The sequence below is a fragment of the Anolis carolinensis genome, unplaced genomic scaffold, assembly GCF_035594765.1.
Source record: "Anolis carolinensis isolate JA03-04 unplaced genomic scaffold, rAnoCar3.1.pri scaffold_21, whole genome shotgun sequence".
Classification (NCBI taxonomy): Eukaryota; Metazoa; Chordata; class Lepidosauria; order Squamata; family Dactyloidae; genus Anolis; species Anolis carolinensis.
The window spans coordinates 592501-615658 of record NW_026943831.1 but is presented as its reverse complement, the minus strand read 5'-3'; the positions used below and the strand labels follow the sequence as shown (position 1 = coordinate 615658).

The 23158-nt window shown below is 41.3% G+C and overlaps 1 protein-coding gene across 2 annotated transcripts in view; it reads left to right on the top strand.

The window, feature by feature from the left end:
- Positions 1 to 1360: 1360 nt before the first annotated feature.
- Positions 1361 to 23158, top strand: part of rusc2 (RUN and SH3 domain containing 2) — a 91182-nt gene continuing 69384 nt past the window's right edge. The window contains exon 1 of one of the 2 annotated variants that reach the window (XM_062966507.1): positions 1361 to 1716. The gene's annotated coding sequence lies outside the window, so the exon portion shown is untranslated. Of the gene's footprint in view, positions 1717 to 17085; positions 17206 to 23158 lie in introns of those variants that run through there. The other variant, XM_062966506.1, reaches the window with a different exon arrangement.

Sequence of the window (23158 nt, the reverse complement as noted above, 5' to 3'; positions counted from 1 at the left end):
CGGGGCAGCTTACATGGGGCCTTGCCCGATAAAACAATCAAATATCAAAACACAGCAAAAAAACAGTTATCCAATAAAAACATCAATTACAGTAAAAACAATGGTTAAAATCAACATAATCAACAATGCACTCCAAGCCCCCTTGGAAGACCTTCAAGGAAAGCAAGCCCACCACCCTCCTGGGAGAGGAAAGTCCTGCTTTTCTTTCCCCAAAAGCTCTCATTGTCAAGAAGATCTTGCAGAATTGGGAGGGTCCCAAGGGCCATCTAGTCCAACCCATTATCCATTACTCTGGCCCGGCCCAGTTCTATTGTGTTTTAGCGTATTGTTATTGCTTGTTGTTTATGCTGTTTTAATTGTTTTTAATTTGCTTTTTGTTTTGTATTGTTATATTGTGTGTTGAGGCCTTGGCCTTTGTAAGCCGCATCGAGTCCTTCGGGAGATGCTAGCGGGGTACAAATAAAGTTTAATAATAATAATAATAATAATAATAATAACCCGCTGAGGCCAGCCTGGGAACCCCGCACTCATGTGCCTTCTCCACTTGGCATTTCCTTGCTTGGGATTTGGTCCTGCCTTCTGGAGACTTTCGCTTGGTCCTCCATGTTATTAGGTGGATGGACACTAGGCTTGATCGATCCACGAAAAATTTGATTCTAAACTCGTTGCAAAAGTAGAGGGGGACAGCGTTTCGTTTTTGAAGGTATTTCCGAATTTTGCCCCCAAAAAATTTCAAAATTAACGAAAATTCGTTATTTTCTAAATTAATTCGTTAATGGCGGACGCGCATGCGCAATTCCCAAAAACAGCACAGAGGGAGAGGACTTTACAGGACTCTCCCGCCCTCATTTTTTGAGTGATCTTCTTCCAACTTGGTACAGTGGTAGAACACATTTAACACTGATAGCTCACCAAAATTTGGAACGTTTCCCTTATCCTCTGATTTTTGGCGAATTTTCATAGCTTTTATAATAAACCATTTTTTAATAATTGCAGAAATCTGTTCCTGGTTTGAAAGTCTTATTTCCTGTTAAATTGGGTTGTCTTTACTGTGAAAGTCATTGTTCTACTTCAGAAACTTTGTTTTTGTGGCTGAAACTTTGTTAAATTGGTGTGTGTGTGATATATACTGTGTATATACTGGAAATCGAATTATTTGAGCAAGCCTAATGGACACACACGGCATCTCTTTCACCACTGTAGCCAAACTTGGCAACCATGTGCCGTGATGCAAAAGTGGGTGGAGGCCTTTCTCCAATGGCTTCAGATCCTCCTGCCGGGAGGGAGCCTCAGGGGAGTGCGCTCGAAAACGGGTTTGCCTTTCCGCCCACGGGGCTTTGGATGTAGTAAACACATTGGCTTGTGTTTCCAAACGGAGCACGGCTTGCTTGCTTGCTTGCTTGCTTGCCTGCCGCCTGCTGCCCAGAGAGGTTGTTTTGATGGGCTCGGCCCTCGTGGCTGAAGTCATCCTTGCGGCGTGTTCTGCATTGTTGGCATTCCAGGCAGAGGAGGAGGAGGAGGAGGAGGGCACCTTGTGCGCGAGAGTGTGCCTATGGGCATGGAGCCAGCTTTGGGACTGTGATCTCGGGTGGCAAGGAACATGCCTGAGCTGCACCAAGGCTGAGCCAAAGGCCCTGGACTGTTTTCTCCTGCTGCTCCAGAAAGACTGGACCACAAACCCATGCATGGAAAGAACATCTAAAACTTAGCCAGAAGGTAAGACAGAAACGGTGGAACGCAGAGGGCCCTTGGGATTTGGACCCACAGCTTTGGGTCCTACCTTCTTGAGGAGGTCTTTAGGCAGAACCCAGAGCTGTGGGTCTGCTTCTCATAGGGTCACAGAAGAACTGAAATCTGCTACGAGGGTCGTTCAGTCCAAGTCTCTGCCATGCTTCTTCTGGTGTCTGTAGACAAAAGGTGGGTGGCCATGCCTTGGAAGCCACATCTCCAAGAGTTGGACTAGATGGCCTCTGTGGTTCCCCATTGCCTGGGTGAGTGACCAGGGCAAGGGGATGGTGGGGACTGTCCAATGCATTTTGCCAGCATTTTGGCCGCACTGTTGGCACGTGCCCCAACGTGTGTCTAATACGTAACAGGTGCAAGCAGCTGCTTGGTGATACAGTAGAGTCTCACTTATCCAACATAAACTGGCCGGCAGAATGTTGGATAAGTGAATATGTTGGATAATAAGGAGGCATTAAGGAGAAGCCTATTAAACACCAAATTAGGTTATGATTTTACAAATTAAGCACCAAAACATCATGTTATACAACAAATTTGGCAGAAAAAGTAGTTCAATAGGCAGTAATGCCACGTAGTAGTTACTGTATTTACCAGTTTAGCACCAAAATATCACGATGTATTGAAAACATTGACTACAAAAATGCGTTGGATAATCCAGAATGTTGGATAAGCGAGTGTTGGATAAGTGAGACTCTACTGTACTTTGAAATGCATGCCGAGCTCTTTCATGCTGTGACTGATGATGTCCAGTGCTCCTAAAGTGCCCATTGTTGTTGTTGTTGTTGTTGTTGTTGTTGTTGTTGTTGTACCTTCAAGTCCTTTCTGAGTTGTGGCAATCCCAAAGGGACGCCGTCATGGGATTTTCTTGGCAAGGTTTGTTCAGAGGAGGGTTGGCCTTTGCCTTGCACAAATGGACCCCACCCTCGGCCTCTGGAAAACGTGGCTGGAGGTCTGCAAAGGTGGAATGGCCGACAGCTGTCACTTATGAGCAGAACTTCAACAGTCATGGTGAAGGTGTGACCTAAGGTGCCATTTTTATCTCAACCATTACCAAATTTAATGAAGGGCACAACAGCATTGTGGGAGCTGCCTGCCTTCAAAGAATTCAGTGTGGAGTTTTTAAATAGCTGTTGTAGCTCAGCCTGGGATTGGGCCCATTCAGCCAGTCATTGTCCCTGCGCCTGCTTTGCCAGGGGACTCTGGGTTTGCACCTGAGAAGCAGCCAGAGTTTGTCCCAGTGGATTCTGGGACCAGAGACCGAATGGTTGCAAGCAGGCATTGTGAACCAGCAGTCAAGGTCAGATCTCCAGGTGCCAGATGGACATTCTAGTTTAGAGGAGGATAATGAGTTTGACAGGAGGGGAGCGATAACTCACCAAAGGAGGGAACGAGAATGTTTGCGGAGAAGCAAATGACTGCTTTTGAAGCGCTCTAATGAGTAATTTTCTCATGAGAGAAAGAGTTTTCTCATGGAAGAAAGACCTTGGATTTTCCTTAAATGCCTGGTTCTTCTCTGCCATAGCAGAGGTGGTAACATTGCTTATTCAAGAAAGAAGGATCTTTGCTCCATGTTCCTGGGTATCCAGCTTCAGGTTCCAGCCTTGCCTTGGTCTGTGTTTTCAGTTGGATTTCGGTGACTTTGCTGTTGGGTTTTTATTCTGGTCAAGACCCTTGCCTTGTGATTCTTCATTGACTTATACTTTGGATTATTTTGGAGTTACAGTGGAGTCTCACTTATCCAACACTCGCTTATCCAACGTTCTGGATTATCCAACGCATTTTTGTAGTCAATGTTTTCAATACATCGTGATATTTTGGTGCTAAACTCGGGGCTATGTCTGTTTTTATTGTTGCTTTTATTGTTGTTTTTATTGTTTTTATTGTTATTTTAAAGCCAAGTATATTGTTTTAATCTATTTTTGTAAACCGCTCCGAGCCAAACTGGGAGTAGCAGTATATAAGTTTAATAAATAAATAAAAATAAATAAATAAATTTGTAAATACAGTAATTACTACATAGCATTACTGCGTATTGAACTACTTTTTCTGTCAAATTTGTTGTATAACATGATGTTTTGGTGCTTAATTTGTAAAATCATAACCTAATTTGATGTTTAATAGGCTTTTCCTTAATCCCTCCTAATTATGCAACATATTCACTTATCCAACATTCTGCTGGCCCGTTTATGTTGGATAAGTGAGACTCTACTGTATTCCCGAACCCTAGTTCTGTCTTCCTGTGGTTATCCTGGATTCATGCCTTGGAAATACTCTAGTGTGGACTATACTTGATATCTCTTGGAACTTATTTCGATATCCAGTTCTGGACTATGTTCTTTGTGTGGCTTTTATAGACTTTTGCTTTTTGAATTTCAATACCTTGCTCTTATGGATTTAATCCTATTTTATTGACTTTGAACTTTATTTGCTTTTGCTTGCATATAACCTTCAATAAACAGCTTCCTTGCTTATATTCTGGGGCTTCAGTGTGGTCTTGAGGTGCCTACGCAGTCTATGGGTGCAACAATATCTAAGCAAGATTAGATTTGGTAGACAGAGATAGGGATTTTATTTATTTATTTATTCACAGTATTTCTATTCCGCCCTTCTTTCTCACCCCGAAGGGGACTCAGGGCGGATTACAATGAACACATATATGGCAAACATTCAATGCCAACAGACAAACAACATACATTAGACAGACTCAGAGGCATTTTTTTTAAACAGTTTTCCAGCTTCACGATTCCGACCACAGGGGGAGCTGTTGCTTCACCGTCCAGTCGTGGCTGTACTTCCTCATTCCTTTCCTCGTGTTTTGCTGGCAGTTTTATTATGGTGTAAATTAGCCTCGCATAAAGCGTCCCTAAATTTCCCTAATTGACAGGTGCAACTGTCTTTCGGGGCTGCATAGGTCAACAGCAAGCCGGGGCTATTAATGGTCGGAGGCTTAACCTGACCCGGGCTTCGAACTCATGACCTCTCGGTCAGTGATTTATAGCAGCTGGTTACTAGCCAGCTGCGCCACAGCCCGGGATGGACTAGATGGCCTTTGAGGTCCCTTCCAACTCTAGGATTCTATGGCTTACTTGCTGCATATTGCAAATGCCATCCACATTTTCCCGGGCCACATAGTCATGATGCTTGAGTCATCCTATTGACCTCAATGCTGTGGATCAAGACCACATTTTTCACAAGAGCCAAATGGTTCTCCTTGAATGTCAGGGAAACCTCTGGGATTCTGGGAGTTGTAGCTTTGCAATATCTTCCGCCTTCTTCAATTCCCATGTTTCTATAGCATTGAGCCGTGGCAGCTGAGGTGGTGTCAAACTGCAATAATAGATATATCCAGAAAAGGGAGAGAACCTTAATTGCATTGCTTTGAGCCACAGCAATCAATTAGGATGGGCATCTGTCGGGGATGCTTTGATTGTGTCTTGAATGGCAGAATGAGATTGGATTGGATGGCCCCCAATTCAATGATTCTATGCCAGGTGGTGCCAGGCTGCGTTTATTCTACAGCAAGGGTCCCCAAACTTTTTAAACAGGGGGCCGGTTCACAATCCTTCGGACCGTTGGAGGGCCGGACTATAGTTGGCCACCGAGCAATAATAATAATAACAATAATAATAATAATAATAATAATAATAATAATAATAATAATAATAATAATTATTATTATTATTATTATTATTATTATTATTATTCCAGCATATCTATCTTGTTTGCTGTGTCATACAATAAAACAACAACAACAACAACAACAACAAAGAGGGTTGGAAGAGACCCTTTGGGCCATTGAGTCCAATCCCCTTCTGCCTTTGTACACCGAAAGCACAAGCAAAGCACCCCTGACAGATGGCCACCCAGCCTCAATTATTATTATTATTATTATTATTATTATTATTATTATTATTATTATTATTAATATTATTAATATTATTATTAATAATAATAAAGAGGGTTGGAAGATACCCCTTGGGCCATTAAGTCCCACCCCCTTTTGCCTTTGTGCACCAAAAGCACAAGCAAAGCACCCCTGACAGATGGCCACCCAGCCTCAATGTTAATAATAATAATAATAATAATAATAATAATAATAATAATAATAATAAAGAGGGTTGGAAGATACCCCTTGGGCCATTAAGTCCAACCCCCTTTTGCCTTTGTGCACCAAAAGCACAAGCAAAGCACCCTTGACAGATGGCCACCCAGCCTCAATGTTAATAATAATAATAATAATAATAATAATAATAATAATAATAATAAAAAGAGGGTTGGAAGAGACCCTTTGGGCCATTAAGTCCAATCCCCTTCTGCCTTTGTGCACCGAAAGCACAAGCAAAGCACCCCTGACAGATGGCCACCCAGCCTCAATGTTAATAATAATAATAATAATAATAATAATAATAATAATAATAATAATAATAAAGAGGGTTGGAAGAGACCCTTTGGGCCATTAAGTCCAATCCCCTTATGCCTTTGTGCACCGAAAGCACAAGCAAAGCACCCTTGACAGATGGCCACCCTGCCTCAATGTTAATAATAATAATAATAATAATAATAATAATAATAATAATAATAAAGAGGGTTGGAAGAGACCCTTTGGGCCATTAAGTCCAATCCCCTTATGCCTTTGTGCACCGAAAGCACAAGCAAAGCACCCTTGACAGATGGCCACCCAGCCTCAATGTTAATAATAATAATAATAATAATAATAATAATAATAATAATAATAAAGAGGGTTGGAAGAGACCCTTTGGGCCATTAAGTCCAATCCCCTTATGCCTTTGTGCACCGAAAGCACAAGCAAAGCACCCTTGACAGATGGCCACCCAGCCTCAATGTTAATAATAATAATAATAATAATAATAATAATAATAATAATAATAATAAAGAGGGTTGGAAGAGACCCTTTGGGCCATTAAGTCCAATCCCCTTATGCCTTTGTGCACCGAAAGCACAAGCAAAGCACCCTTGACAGATGGCCACCCTGCCTCAATGTTAATAATAATAATAATAATAATAATAATAATAATAATAATAATAATAAAAAGAGGGTTGGAAGAGACCCTTTGGGCCATTAAGTCCAATCCCCTTCTGCCTTTGTGTACTGAAAGCACAAGCAAAGCACCCCTGACAGATGGCCACCCAGCCTCAATGTTAATAATAATAATAATAATGTGATTTTGTGATACGAAATCTAGCATATCTATCTTGTTTGCTGTGTCATAAAATATAATAATAATAATAATAATAATAATAATAATAATAATAATAATAATAATAATAATAATAATAATAAAAAGAGGGTTGGAAGAGACCCTTTGGGCCATTAAGTCCAATCCCCTTCTGCCTTTGTGTACTGAAAGCACAAGCAAAGCACCCCTGACAGATGGCCACCCAGCCTCAATGTTAATAATAATAATAATAATGTGATTTTGTGATACGAAATCTAGCATATCTATCTTGTTTGCTGTGTCATAAAATATAATAATAATAATAATAATAATAATAATAATAATAATAATAATAATAATAATAAAAAGAGGGTTGGAAGAGACCCTTTGGGCCATTAAGTCCAATCCCCTTCTGCCTTTGTGCACCGAAAGCACAAGCAAAGCACCCTGACAGATGGCCACCCAGCCTCAATGTTAATAATAATAATAATAATAATAATAATAATAATAATAAAGAGGGTTGGAAGAGACCCCTTGGGCCATTTAGTCCAACCCTCTTCTGCCTTTGTGCACCGAAAGCACAAGCAAAGCACCCTGACAGATGGCCACCCAGCCTCAATGTTAATAATAATAATAATAATAATAATAATAATAATAATAATAAAGAGGGTTGGAAGAGACCCTTTGGGCCATTAAGTCCAATCCCCTTATGCCTTTGTGCACCAAAAGCACTAGCAAAGCACCCCTGACAGATGGCCACCCAGCCTCAATGTTAATAATAATAATAATAATGTGATTTTGTGATACGAAATCTAGCATATCTATCTTGTTTGCTGTGTCATAAAATATAATAATAATAATAATAATAATAATAATAATAATAATAATAATAATAATAATGGTTGTAAGAGAAGAAGAGACCCCTTGGGTCATTTAGTCTAACGCCCTTCTGCCCTTGTGCCATGGGGGACGGATAAATGGCTTCGATGGGCCGCATCCTGCCCCCGGGCCTTAGTTTGGGGACCCCTGTTCTACAGTGTAGATCAGGCATGGGCAAGCTTGGGCCTTCTATCCAGGTGTTTTGGACTTCAACTCCCACCATTCCTGGTCTCAGGCCCCTTCCTTTTCCCCCTCAGCCGCTTAAGCCGCTTTAGGTACGCTTTATGCGGGAGGCTAATTTAACTAATCTACAACACCATAAAACTGCTCACGAGGAAAAGAAGAGGAAGAACAGCCACCAATGGACGGTGAAGCAACAGCTCCCCCAGTGGCCGGAATCGTGAAGCTGGAAAGATGTTAAAAAATGCCTCTGTGTCTGTCTAAAAAACTGAATGTTGTTTGTCGGTTGGCATTGAATGTTTGCCATATATGTGTTCATTGTAATCCGCCCTGAGTCCCCTTCGGGGTGAGAAAGAAGGGCGGAATATAAATACTGTAAATTAAATAAATAAATAAATAAATTTGGGGGATGAGGATTTGCACAATAAGGGAGCCATAAAGGAAAGCCTAAGGGGCCCCAAGGGAGCCATAAAGGAAAGCCTAAAGCGCCCCTGGTGGCACAGTGTGTTAAAGCACTGAGCTGCTGAACCTGCAGACCAAAAGGTCCCAGGTTCAAATCCTGGGAGTGGAATGAGCGCCCGCTGTTAGCCCCAGCTCCTGCCAACCTAACAGTTCGAAAACATGCAAATGTGAGTAGATCAATAGGTACCCGCTCTGGCGGGAAGGTAACGGCGCTCCATGCAGTCATGCCAGCCACATGACCTTGGAGGTGTCTACGGACAATGCCGGCTCTTCGGCCTAGAAATGGAGATGAGCACCAACCCTCAGAGTGTGAGTAGATCAATAAGTACTGCTCCGGCAGGAAGGTAACGGCATTCCATGCAGTCATACCAGTGGCCACATGACCTTAGAGGTGTCTACGGACAATGCCGGCTCTTCGGCTTGGAAATGGAGATGAGCACCAACCCCCAGAGTGTGAGTAGATCAATAGGTACTGCTCTGGCGGGAAGGTAACGGCGCTCCATGCAGTCATGCCAGTGGCCACATGACCTTAGAGGTGTCTACGGACAATGCCGGCTCTTCGGCTTGGAAATGGAGATGAGCACCAACCCCCAGAGTGTGAGTAGATCAATAGGTACTGCTCCGGCAGGAAGGTAACGGCGCTACATGCAGTCATGCCAGTGGCCACATGACCTAGGAGGTGTCTACGGACAACGCCGGCTCTTGGGCTTAGAAATGGAGATGAGCATCAACCCCCAGAGTGTGAGTAGATCAATAGTTACCGCTCCTGTGAGAAGGTAACGGCGCTCCATGCAGTCATGCTGGCCACATGACCTTGGAGGTGTCTACGGACAACGCCGGCTCTTTGGCTTAGAAATGGAGATGAGCACCAACCCCCAGAGTGTGAGTAGATCAATAGGTACTGCTCCGGCGGGAAGGTAACGGCGCTACATGCAGTCATGCCAGTGGCCACATGACCTAGGAGGTGTCTACGGACAACGCCGGCTCTTCGGCTTAGAAATGGAGATGAGCACCAACCCCCAGAGTGTGAGTAGATCAATAGTTACCGCTCCTGTGAGAAGGTAACGGCGCTCCATGCAGTCATGCTGGCCACATGACCTTGGAGGTGTCTACGGACAACGCCGGCTCTTTGGCTTAGAAATGGAGATGAGCACCAACCCCCAGAGTGTGAGTAGATCAATAGGTACTGCTCCGGCAGGAAGGTAACGGCGCTCCATGCAGTCATGCCAGTGGCCACATGACCTAGGAGGTGTCTACGGACAACGCCGGCTCTTCGGCTTAAAAATGGAGATGAGCACCAACGCCCAGAGTGTGAGTAGATCAATAGGTACTGCTCCGGTGGGAAGGTAACGGCGCTCCATGCAGTCATGCCAGTGGCCACATGACCTTGGAGGTGGCTACGGACAACGCCGGCTCTTCGGCTTAGAAATGGAGATGAGCACCAACCCCCAGAGTGTGAGTAGATCAATAGGTACTGCTCCGGCAGGAAGGTAACAGCGCTCCATGCAGTCATGCCAGTGGCCACATGACCTTGGAGGTGTCTATGGACAACACTGGCTCTTCGGCTTGGAAATGGAGATGAGCACCAACCCCCAGAGTGTGAGTAGATCAATAGGTACTGCTCTGGCGGGAAGGTAACGGCGCTCCATGCAGTCATGCCAGTGGCCACATGACCTTGGAGGTGGCTACGGACAACGCCGGCTCTTCGGCTTAGAAATGGAGATGAGCACCAACCCCCAGAGTTGGACACGACAACGTCAGGGGAAACCTTGACCTTTACCTAAAGGGCCAGTGGGCTGAACCTGGCTGGTTTTTCCAGGGAAGCAGGTTGCAGGCTTTCAGTCAAAAAGAAGCAGTGAAGAAATGGCAGCGCAAAAGCATGAGCCTAAAAAGGGCTGCTCTGGGCCAAGCCAAGGTTGCCTGTCACCCTCCTACATTCCATGATGGGCATCTGTCGGGAAAGCTTTGACTGTATTTCCTTGCCTGGCAGAAGAGGGTTGGATGGGATGGTTGGTCCTAGAGTCTCTTCCAGCCCCAGGATTTGATGGTGGAAGAAACCCCAAGAGGACTCATGCCCAGAAATCGGACCCCATATTATGAAATGTGTAAAAAATATGAGACACGGCACCATTGGGACTCTTGAGCATGTGCGCCCTTGCCTTGCGGTAACCTTTTGTTATGAATTGTCTCAGGAATGAGGGGGAAAGGAAGGGGCCTGAGGCTGTCAGGAATGGTGGGAGTTGAAGTCCAAAACACCTGGAGGGAGGGCCAAAGTTTGCCCATGCCTCCTCTAGCCCTGTTGATGCAGAATAGAATTGCATTGGCTTTTTTTGTGGCCACACCACACTCCTGGCTCAGGTTCAGTGTGGCTCCCAGGAACCTTGCAAGATGGGACTGTCTTGGGCTCAGGGAATTTGTGAAGAGGAGGAAGGAAGGAAGGCAGGCAGGCAGGCAGGGGCTGTGGTGCAGGCTGGTGAGCAGCCAGCTGCAACCAGCTGCAACAAATCACTCTGACCAAGAGGTCATGAGTTCGAGGCCAGCTCGGAGCCTGCGTTTGCCTCTGTCTCTGTTCTATGTCAAGGCATTGAATGTTTGCCTTATATGTGTAATGTGATCCACTCTGAGTCCCCTTGGGGGTGAGAAAGAAGGGCGGAATATCAATGCTGCAAATAAATAAATAAATAAATAAATAAATGTGGGAGAGGGAACCACAGAGCCCCAGAGCTGGAAGGGACCCCAAAGGCCTTCGTTTGCTCCTGTCTCAGCACTCCCTGGAAGGGAGTCAGTGGCCAAAATCCCTTGTCCACTCAGCATAGCGTAAGTAACTTGCGTTACACAATCCCCGGACTGGCAAGGCCTTGCCCGTTGAAACTTGAACTATCCGAGACCTCCTTGCCTTTCGGAAAGCCTGCAAAACCTTGCTCTTCCGACAAGCTTTCAATGGGTGAAAAACTCAGGGCTATGTCTGTTTTTATTGTTGTTTTTATTGTTATTTTAAAGCTAAGTGTATTGTTTTAATCTATTTCTGTAAACCGCTCCGAGCCAAACGGGGAGTAGCCTAATAAATAAATAAATAAATAAATAAAATAAAATGAAGGGCTTGTATAAAGCAGTGACTGGCATTCCACGACACAGTCGCAAAGCACAGTGTGATTTATTTATTTATTTATTTATTGACAGCCTTTATATTCCGCCCTCCTTTCTCACCCCGAAGGGGACTCAGGGCGGATCACATTACACATATTAGGCAAACATTCAATGCCTTTTAACATAGAACAAAGACAAGACAATCATAGGCTCCGAGCGGGGCTCGAACTCATGACCTCCTGGTCAGAGTGATTCATTGCAGTGATTCATTGCAACTGCTCTCCAGTGATATTCCGTATGCTACATTGGGCTCTCCATTGAGCCCCATTGCAGGGTGAGTGGCTGCCCACAGCAGACCTGGGGTGGATGAGTGCATGGACCATGTGCAAGTGTCCACTTCTGTCCCTGCCAGATGGATGCGGCCATTGCGCAATGCCTTGTGTGGGTTAATGCACCCTGGGCCTGTGTGGCCAATAAGGGGATGCTGACCGCTGCCATGCAAGGGTCCGGCTGGCTGTGCCGGCTGTGCTTTGGACTGAGAAGACCCTCCCCTCCCGGCTCTCCTTCTCTTTCCATCTTTCTTTCTCTCCCTCCCTCTTTCCCTCTCTTTCTTTCCCCTTGCGGTCAGTGGAGCCTCTGTTTGGGATGCAGAGAGCGGCTGTCCTCTGGAGCAGAAAGAGACCCAGGGAACTGGCAAGGAATGAAAGGTCCAGTGTCCAGAGCGGAAGGGAGGGGAGGGGGAGGGAGGGGGAGGACGTTGGCACAGGGAGGCCTCGGCCACAGAGAGAGGCACCGGCTGGGTGGCCGGAGGCATGCCATTGCGCACCTCCAGCACCAGCAGCCTCAGCGGCACTGCAGCCTTCCTTCATCAGGACCATCCCTTGGGGTTCTTTGATGGGATTTGAATCTGGCCTTCCTTCTGAGCTGGGAGTCAAGGCAGATTGTGTGTGTGTGTGTGTGTGTGTGTGTGTGTATGTGTGCATCCCTATAAGAACAGACAAGAAAGCCAGGTCTCCATATGCAAAAGGGGACCATGCAGAAGTACAGGGCCAGCAGAACCTAGTGGTTTGTGTTAATGTGGGATTTGTGTATTGATAGTGTTTAAATGCAATTTGTGCCATGCTTGTATTGCAACTGATTGCATCATCCAGAATGTAACATAATGTGGAAAGAGTTAATTGCCAAGAAGCTATGATGACCTTAATGTGTGGCTGGAACTAGGGAGTATCCAGACACAAGCTTGCATCAGTTCAGTTGAGTTCTGTCTGCCTAGAGTTCGAGTCAAGTTCAATGTCTTTTTCGCACACACTGCTGTCTAGCCAGGCATCGTCCCCCATTCTGTATCTTTGATTTCCATTTTTTCTGCCAAAGTGAAGTATCTTGCATTTGTCCCTGTTGAACTTCATTTTGTGAGTTTTGGCCCATCATCTCTCTAGTCTGTCAAGATCGTTTTGAATTCTGCTCCTGTCTTCTGGAGTGTTAGCTATCCCTCCCAGTTTGGTGTCGTCTGCAAACTTGATGATCGTGCCTTCTAACCCTTCGTCTAAGTCATTAATAAAGATGTTGAACAGAACCGGGCCCAGGACGGAGCCCTGCGGCACTCCACTTGTCACTTCTTTGAATCTGGCCTTCCTTCTGAGCTGGGAGTCAAGGCAGATTGTGTGTGTGTGTGTGTGTGTGTACATCCCTATAAGAACGGACAAGAAAGCCAGGTTTCCATATGCGAAAGGGGACCATGCAGAAGTACAGGGCCAGCAGAACCTAGTGGTTTGTGTTAATGTGGGATTGATAGTGTTTAAATGCAATTTGTGCCATGCTTGTATTGCAACTGATTGCATCATCCAGAATGTACCATAGAGTGGAAAGAGTTAATTGCCAAGAAGCTATGATGACCTTGATGTGTGGCTGGAACTAGGGAGTACTCAAACACAAATGACCTACTCTATATACAATTGAAAATAAACCAGTTCAGTAAACAATATGTCTGGCAAATTAGTTATACTGTTTAAATTCACAGTAATAACAAACAACATCAAATGGATTGTCCAATATACATTGAAATGCAGTCTAGGAACCAGGGAGTATCCAGACACAAGTTTTTGTGCATAACGATTGCGTCAGTTCAGTTGAGTTCTGTCTGCCTAGAGTTCAAGTCAAGTTCTGTTGGAGAACAGAGCAGTCCCGTGTTCGTCTGTCGTCTGCAAGTCTGTTTGTGTTGATTATTGCTGCATACAGTAAAACTTTGTAAATAGTTTTACCAACGTCTCTGAGTGTCTCTTCGTTCTGCGCTCCACTGCTTCCATCCAACTACTGCTGTGCCGCAAATACTCTAATAATTTGAGCCTTGGATGAGGACTCGGGGAGACCAGGGTTCGGCTATATAAACCTATGGGCTAACCTTGGGAAGGTCACACTCTCTCAGCCTCAGAAGGAAGCAAGGGTAAGCCCTCTCTGAAGTCATCTAGGCAAGAAAGATCCATAAGCTGGAATGAAAGTGAAGGTGCACAATGAAATGGACAAGACACGGAGCGTTTGGGGCTACAGCTTCCCAGATGCCAATGTCTAGGCATTCTCAGTTCTGTTGAGCTGAAGTCCTCAATACCTGGAGGAATGATGTTCCAGACCAGGCGTGGGCAAACATTGGCCCTCCGAGTGTTTTGGACCTCAACACCCAGAATTTGTGGGAGGTGAAGTCCAAAGGACCTGGAGGGCCGAAATTTGCCCATTCCTGTTCCAGACCTTCTGATGCAGAAAGTAACAGGAACTTCCCTTCTGCTCCTTCAAAGACTAGAATATTTCTTATCTCTCCCCCTGAAATTAAGGGGTGATGCTGCTGCTGCTGCTATAAACAACAACAATAATAATACAAGCAGAGGCAGAATACCATTGTGCAGGTGAGCCACTTGTGCCACAAAGACCATCTGCCTGTGACAAAGAACTTGTGGGACCACAAGCCTCAAAAAGTTGCAGAAAATACTCTGGGACTTCCAAATTCAGACGGACAGAGTTTTGGGGCACAAGACTCCTGACCTCGTGATCATGGGAAAAAACAAAGTATGGATTGTCCATGTTGCAATCCCAGGTGACAACAGAATCAACAAGAAGCAACTGGAAAAGTTGGCACAATATGAGGATTTAAAGATCGAACTGCAAAGACTCTGGCACAAGCCAGTCAAGGGGGTCCCAATGGTGATGGGCACACTAGGTGCAGTGCCTAAAGACCTCGACTAGCACTTGAAAACCATCAGTGTTGACCAAATTACCATTGGTCAGCTGCAAAAGGCCACCCAACTTGGATCTGCACGCTTTATTCACCAATACATCACATAGTCCTAGACACTTGGGAAGGGTCTGATGTGGGATCCAATACAACAGCCAGCAGAGGGATCTTGTTTGCTACATACATATGAATCTTATTGTGTATCTAATAATAATAATAATAATAATAATAATAATAATAATAATAATAATAGGAAAGGTTGATAAGGAGAAGACCTGGCTATGGCTCACGAATGGGAGACTGAAGAAGGAAGGAGACAGAAGACCTGATCCTTGCAGCCCAGGAGCAAGACATCAGAACAAAGGCAATCAAGGCCAAGATCGAAAAATCAGCTGATGACCCAAAATGCAGACTGTGCAAGGAAACCGATGACACCCTTGATCATCTCCTCAGCTGCTGTAAGAAAATTGCACAGACAGACTACAAACAGAGGCACAACTATGTGGCCCAAGTGATTCACTGGAACGTATGCCTCAAGTACCACCTCCCAGCAGCAAAGAACTGGTGGGATCATAAACCTGCAAAAGTCTTGGAAAATGAGCACGCAAAGATACTGTGACGGCGCGAGTGGCGCCATCTATATGTCAAACTATAAGTTTCAAGATCTGAATTGTTGTATCATGCCTGATTTTGCTCTTACCCTGTAAATGTAGTTGGATTGGTTATTTATATCTGTCAATCAATGTTGTTTGTACCTGTTACATTGCTCACTCAGCAAAACTGTTTGGCTCCACCTCTTCCTGGAGTAGGACTGTGTTTCCTCCTTTTCATTCCATCAGCAAGTTCTCTATCGGATGGACGTGAAAGAGAGGCTTGGCTCAAAAAGCCCTTCAAAAGTTACCTCTCAGCACCAATTCTGAGGTTCTTACCCTTGGGACTCACACTTCATGTTCAGGGCCAACCTGAACAACGTTGAGGAGTCTCAAGCGCCTTCACATCAGTCCTTTGGCAACAGAGGAAGACTCTTGTCTTCAGATATAGGTCATTGGACTGAGGCTGAGTTTGCTCCGGCATTCACAGCCAGAGAAAGAGGGATCTGGACAAGCTTCATGGACTTAAACAACCAAAGACTGTAATGTATATTTTCTTTTACCCCCTTTGTGAAGAATAAACCCAGTTTTTGAGTTAACTACAGTGTTTTGGTCCTTGGGAGTTCCAGTTTCCCTAAAGGAGGGCAAGAAGCAATCCCCTGGGGAAAGATGTCACGTCCATGCCTCTTTCACTAAGAGTTTACAGCCCCAGGCGCAACGGCACAGATACTGTGGGACTTCCGAATCCAGACTGACAAAGTTCTGGAACACAACACGCCAGACATCACAGTTGTGGAAAAGAAAAAAAGGTTTGGATCATTAATGTTGCCATCCCAGGTGAAAAACAACAGGAAAAACTCAGCCGCTCTCAGGACCTCAAGATTGAACTTCAAAGACTCTGGCAGAAACCAGTGCAGGTGGTCCCGGTGGTGATGGGCACATTGGGTGCCGTGCCAAAAGATCTCAGCCGGCATTTGGAAACAATAGACATTGACAAAATTACGATCTGCCAACTGCAAAAGGCCACCCTACTGGGATCTGCAGCATCATCCGAAAATACATCACACAGTCCTAGACACTTGGGAAGTGTTCGACTTGTGGTTTTGTGAAACGAAATCCAGCATGTCTATCTTGTTTGCTGTGTCATACAATGTTGTTGTGTCAATAATAATATTAACAACAACAACAACAATTAATATGGCCATACAGCCCAGAACACACACAACAACCCTGTGATTCTGGCCATGAAAGCCTTCGACAACACAAGGCCGTTCAATGCTAATCAAGGTGATCACTTGCACCATTCACACTTTCCTCCAACAGACAAGGGTCCTTTCTGTCTCCCTCGTTGGACATCATTCCATAGAGATATATCTAAGATGGATGGACGGGATCCTTGAAGGGACTGGCTTGGCCTTGAAGGGACTGGGGGCGGTGACGGCCGACAGGGAGCTCTGGCCTGGACTGGGCCAGGAGGTCACCAAGAGTCGGAGACGACTAAACGACTGAGCATATCTAAACCCCACTTGCCTAATTTCCAACAGACCTCACCACCTCTGAGGATGCCTGCCATGGATATGGGCGAAACGTCAGGAGAGAGTGCTGCTTCTGGACCATGGCCAGGCAGCCACCCAGGGATCCCGGCCATGGCAGCCTTCCTCCCTGCCTGTCCCTCCCTCTCATGAGGGGCGGGGCCTGGGCGGCGTGACGTCACGGCCAGCTGAGCTGGGGTGGGGAGGGGAGGGGAGGGGGGGCGGCGTTGGCGTTCTCGGCGGCGGCGGCGGCGGAGGTTGCGCATCCCCTCCGCATTGCTTCGCCCGCGCCCTCCCCGCTCCGGAGACCCCCTTGACAGCCCCCCAGGAGCCAGGTGAGGAGGGGCCCTTCTGCATTTGAGGGGGGGGGGGGAGGGCGCACACCTGAGCCCCTCCCTCGCCATTTTGGGGGTGGGAGGGGGAGACACGCCGCCTGTTTGCTGCAGGGCGGGGCGGGGCGGGGCGGGGCGGGGCCCGTGTGCCCATCATTGTGGGGAAGGGTCTCCTATCTCCTTATATTTGGGGGAGGGGGGCTACTTCTCCTTTGGTCAGGAGGAAAGGCAGCACCATTTTGGGATCCTGTGGCTTTAACATTGATCTCGGGATGCTTTTCATGCTTTGTCTTCTGCTCCCCATGTTTGGCATGCATCATGCCCAGGCTGAATGGTTTCAATGCTTTTTGATTTAATATGAATTATATACTATATATTAAATGTAATATGACTAATAACATCACCATATAATGATATAGTACAATAGAGTAATTTAATGCTTGTATTGTGCTATGCTCATAATATATTGTATGTTCATTCTCACCTCCGGGGTGAGAAGAGCGGGATATAAATGCAGTAAATAAACAATAAATAAACAAATAAATAATATTACTAATAATATTACCATATAATGATATAGTACAACAGAGTAATGCAATGCTTATATTGTGCTATGCTCATAATATATTGTATGTTCATTCTCACCTCCGAGGTGAGAAGAGCGGGATATAAATGCAGTAAATAAACAATAAATAAATAAATAAATAATATATATATTGTATATGTACATTTGATTTGTAAGCTGCTCTGAGCCCCCTCCGGGGTGAGAAGAGCAAGATATAAATGCAGAGAATAAACAATAAATAATTAATATTACTAATAATATCACCATATAATATTACAACAAAGTAATGTAATGCTTATATTGTGCTATGCTCATAATATATTGTATGTTCATTCTCACCTCCGAGGTGAGAAGAGCGGGATATAAATGCAGCAGATAAACAATAAATAATTAAATAAATAATATTACTAATAATATTACCATACAATGATATAGTACAATAGAGTAATTTAATGCTTGTATTGTGCTATGCTCATAATACATTGTATGTTCATTCTCACCTCCGGGGTGAGAAGAGCGGGATATAAATGCAGCAGATAAACAATAAATAATTAAATAAATAATATTACTAATAATATTACCATATAATGATATAGTACAATAGAGTAATTTAATGCTTGTATTGTGCTATGCTCATAATATATTGTATGTTCATTCTCACCTCCGGGGTGAGAAGAGCGGGATATAAATGCAGCAGATAAACAATAAATAACAATAAATAAATAAATAAATAAATAATATATTGTATATGTACATTTGATTTGTAAGCTGCTCTGAGCCCCCTCCAGTAAATAAACAATAAATAAACAAATAATATTACTAATAATATCACCATATAATGATATAGTACAATAGAGTAATTTAATGCTTGTATTGTGCTATGCTCATTATATACAGTAGAGTCTCACTTATCCAACATAAACGGGCCGGCAGAATGTTGGATAAGCGAATATGTTGGATAATAAGGAGGGATTAAGGATAAGCCTATTAAACATCAAATTAAGTTATGATTTCACAAATTAAGGACCAAAACATCATGTTAGACAACAAATTTGGAAGAAAAAGTAGTTCAATACACAGTAATTCTATGTAGAAATTACTGTATTTATGAATTTAGCACCAAAATATCACGATATATTGAAAGCATTGACTACAAAAATGCGTTGGATAATCCAGAACGTTGGATAAGGGAGGCTTGGATAAGTGAGACTCTACTGTATTGTATATGTACATTTGATTTGTAAGCTGCTCTGAGCCCACTCCGAGGTGAGACGAGCGGGATATAAATGCAGTAAATAAATAAATAAATAAATAATATTACTAATAATATTACCATATAATGATATAGTACAATAGAGTAATTTAATGCTTGTATTGTGCTATGCTCATAATATATTGTATATGTAGATTTGATTTGTAAGCTGCTCTGAGCCCACTCCGAGGTGAGACGAGCGGGATATAAATGCAGTAAATAAATAAATAAATAAATAATATTACTAATAATATTACCATATAATGATATAGTACAATAGAGTAATTTAATGCTTGTATTGTGCTATGCTCATAATATATTGTATATGTAGATTTGATTTGTAAGCTGCTCTGAGCCCACTCCGAGGTGAGACGAGCGGGATATAAATGCAGTAAATAAATAAATAAATAAATAATATTACTAATAATATTACCATATAATGATATAGTACAATAGAGTAATTTAATGCTTGTATTGTGCTATGCTCATAATATATTGTATATGTAGATTTGATTTGTAAGCTGCTCTGAGCCCACTCCGAGGTGAGACGAGCGGGATATAAATGCAGTAAATAAATAAATAAATAAATAATATTACTAATAATATTACCATATAATGATATAGTACAATAGAGTAATTTAATGCTTGTATTGTGCTATGCTAATAATATTACCATATAATGATATAGTACAATAGAGTAATTTAATGCTTGTATTGTGCTATGCTCATAATATATTGTATATGTAGATTTGATTTGTAAGCTGCTCTGAGCCCACTCCGAGGTGAGACGAGCGGGATATAAATGCAGTAAATAAATAAATAAATAAATAATATTACTAATAATATTACCATATAATGATATAGTACAATAGAGTAATTTAATGCTTGTATTGTGCTATGCTAATAATATTACCATATAATGATATAGTACAATAGAGTAATTTAATGCTTGTATTGTGCTATGCTCATAATATATTGTATATGTAGATTTGATTTGTAAGCTGCTCTGAGCCCACTCCGAGGTGAGACGAGCGGGATATAAATGCAGTAAATAAATAAATAAATAAATAATATTACTAATAATATTACCATATAATGATATAGTACAATAGAGTAATTTAATGCTTGTATTGTGCTATGCTAATAATATTACCATATAATGATATAGTACAATAGAGTAATTTAATGCTTGTATTGTGCTATGCTAATAATATTACCATATAATGATATAGTACAATAGAGTAATTTAATGCTTGTATTGTGCTATGCTCATAATATATTGTATATGTAGATTTGATTTGTAAGCTGCTCTGAGCCCACTCCGAGGTGAGAAGAGCGGGATATAAATGTAGTAAATAAACAATAAATAAACAAATAATATTACTAATAATATTACCATATAATGATATAGTACAATAGAGTAATTTAATGCTTGTATTGTGCTATGCTCATAATATATTGTATATGTAGATTTGATTTGTAAGCTGCTCTGAGCCCACTCCGGGGTGAGAAGAGCGGGATATAAATGTAGTAAATAAACAATAAATAAACAAATAATATTACTAATAATATTACCATATAATGATATAGTACAATAGAGTAATTTAATGCTTGTATTGTGCTATGCTCATAATATATTGTATATGTAGATTTGATTTGTAAGCTGCTCTGAGCCCACTCCGGGGTGAGAAGAGCGGGATATAAATGCAGTAAATACATAAATAAATAAATAAATAATATGACTAATAATATCACCATATATTGATATAGTACAATAGAGTAATGTAATGCTTATATTGTGCTATGCTAATAATATATTGTATGTTCATTCTCACCTCCGAGGTGAGAAGAGCGGGATATAAATGCAGTAAATAAACAATAAATAACAATAAATAAATAAATAAATAATATATATATTGTATATGTACATTTGATTTGTAAGCTGCTCTGAGCCCCCTCCAGTAAATAAACAATAAATAAACAAATAATATTACTAATAATATCACCATATAATGATATAGTACAATAGAGTAATGTAATGCTTATATTGTGCTATGCTCATAATACATTGTATGTTCATTCTCACCTCCGGGGTGAGAAGAGCGGGATATAAATGCAGTAAATAAACAATAAATAACAATAAATAAATAAATAAATAATATATATTGTATATGTACATTTGATTTGTAAGCTGCTCTGAGCCCCCTCCAGTAAATAAACAATAAATAAACAAATAATATTACTAATAATATTACCATATAATGATATATTACAACAGAGTAATGTAATGCTTATATTGTGCTATGCTCATAATACATTGTATGTTCATTCTCACCTCCGGGGTGAGAAGAGCGGGATATAAATGCAGCAGATAAACAATAAATAAATAATATTACTAATAATATTACCATACAATGATATAGTACAACAGAGTAATGTAATGCTTATATTGTGCTATGCTCATAATACATTGTATGTTCATTCTCACCTCCAAGGTGAGAAGAGCGGGATATAAATGCAGTAAATAAACAATAAATAACAATAAATAAATAAATAATATATATATATATATATTGTATATGTACATTTGATTTGTAAGCTGCTCTGAGCCCCCTCCAGTAAATAAACAATAAATAAACAAATAATATTACTAATAATATCACCATATAATGATATAGTACAATAGAGTAATTTAATGCTTGTATTGTGCTATGCTCATAATATATTGTATATGTAGATTTGATTTGTAAATAACTAAATAAATCAGAATAGGAATAGTAATAATAATTGTAAATATTATTATTTATGTTCATTCTCACCTCCGAGGTGAGAAGAGCGGGATATAAATGCAGTAAATAAACAATAAATAACAATAAATAAATAAATAATATATATATATATATATATATATATATATATATATATATATATATATATATATATATTGTATATGTACATTTGATTTGTAAGCTGCTCTGAGCCCCCTCCAGTAAATAAACAATAAATAAATAAATAATATGACTAAAATATTACCATATATTGATATAGTACAATAGAGTAATGTAATGCTTGTATTGTGCTATGCTCATAATACATTGTATGTTCATTCTCACCTCCGGGGTGAGAAGAGCGGGATATAAATGCAGTAAATAAACAATAAATAACAATAAATGAATAAATAAATAATATATATATTGTATATGTACATTTGATTTGTAAGCTGCTCTGAGCCCCCTCCAGTAAATAAACAATAAATAAATAAATAATATTACTAATAATATCACCATATAATGATATTGTACAATAGAGTAATTTAATGCTTGTATTGGGCTATGCTCATAATATATTGTATGTACATTGGATTTGTAAGCTGCTCTGAACCCACTCCGAGGTGAGACGAGCGGGATATAAATGCAGTAAATAAATAAATAAATAATATTACTAATAATATCACCATATAATGATATAGTACAATAGAGTAATTTAATGCTTGTATTGTGCTATGCTAATAATATATTGTATGTACATTGGATTTGTAAGCTGCTCTGAACCCACTCCGAGGTGAGACAAGCGGGATATAAATGCAGTAAATAAATAAATAAATAAATAATATTACTAATAATATCACCATATAATGATATAGTACAATAGAGTAATTTAATGCTTGTATTGTGCTATGCTAATAATATATTGTATGTACATTGGATTTGTAAGCTGCTCTGAACCCACTCCGAGGTGAGACAAGCGGGATATAAATGCAGTAAATAAATAAATAAATAAATAATATTACTAATAATATCACCATATAATGATATAGTACAATAGAGTAATTTAATGCTTGTATTGTGCTATGCTAATAATATATTGTATATGTACATTTGATTTGTAAGCTGCTCTGAGCCCACTCCGAGGTGAGACGAGCGGGATATAAATGCAGTAAATAAATAAATAAATAAATAAATAATATTACTAATAATATTACCATATAATGATATAGTACAATAGAGTAATTTAATGCTTGTATTGTGCTATGCTCATAATATATTGTATATGTACATTTGATTTGTAAGCTGCTCTGAGCCCACTCCGAAGTGAGAAGAGCGGGATATAAATGCAGTAAATCAATCAATCAATCAATA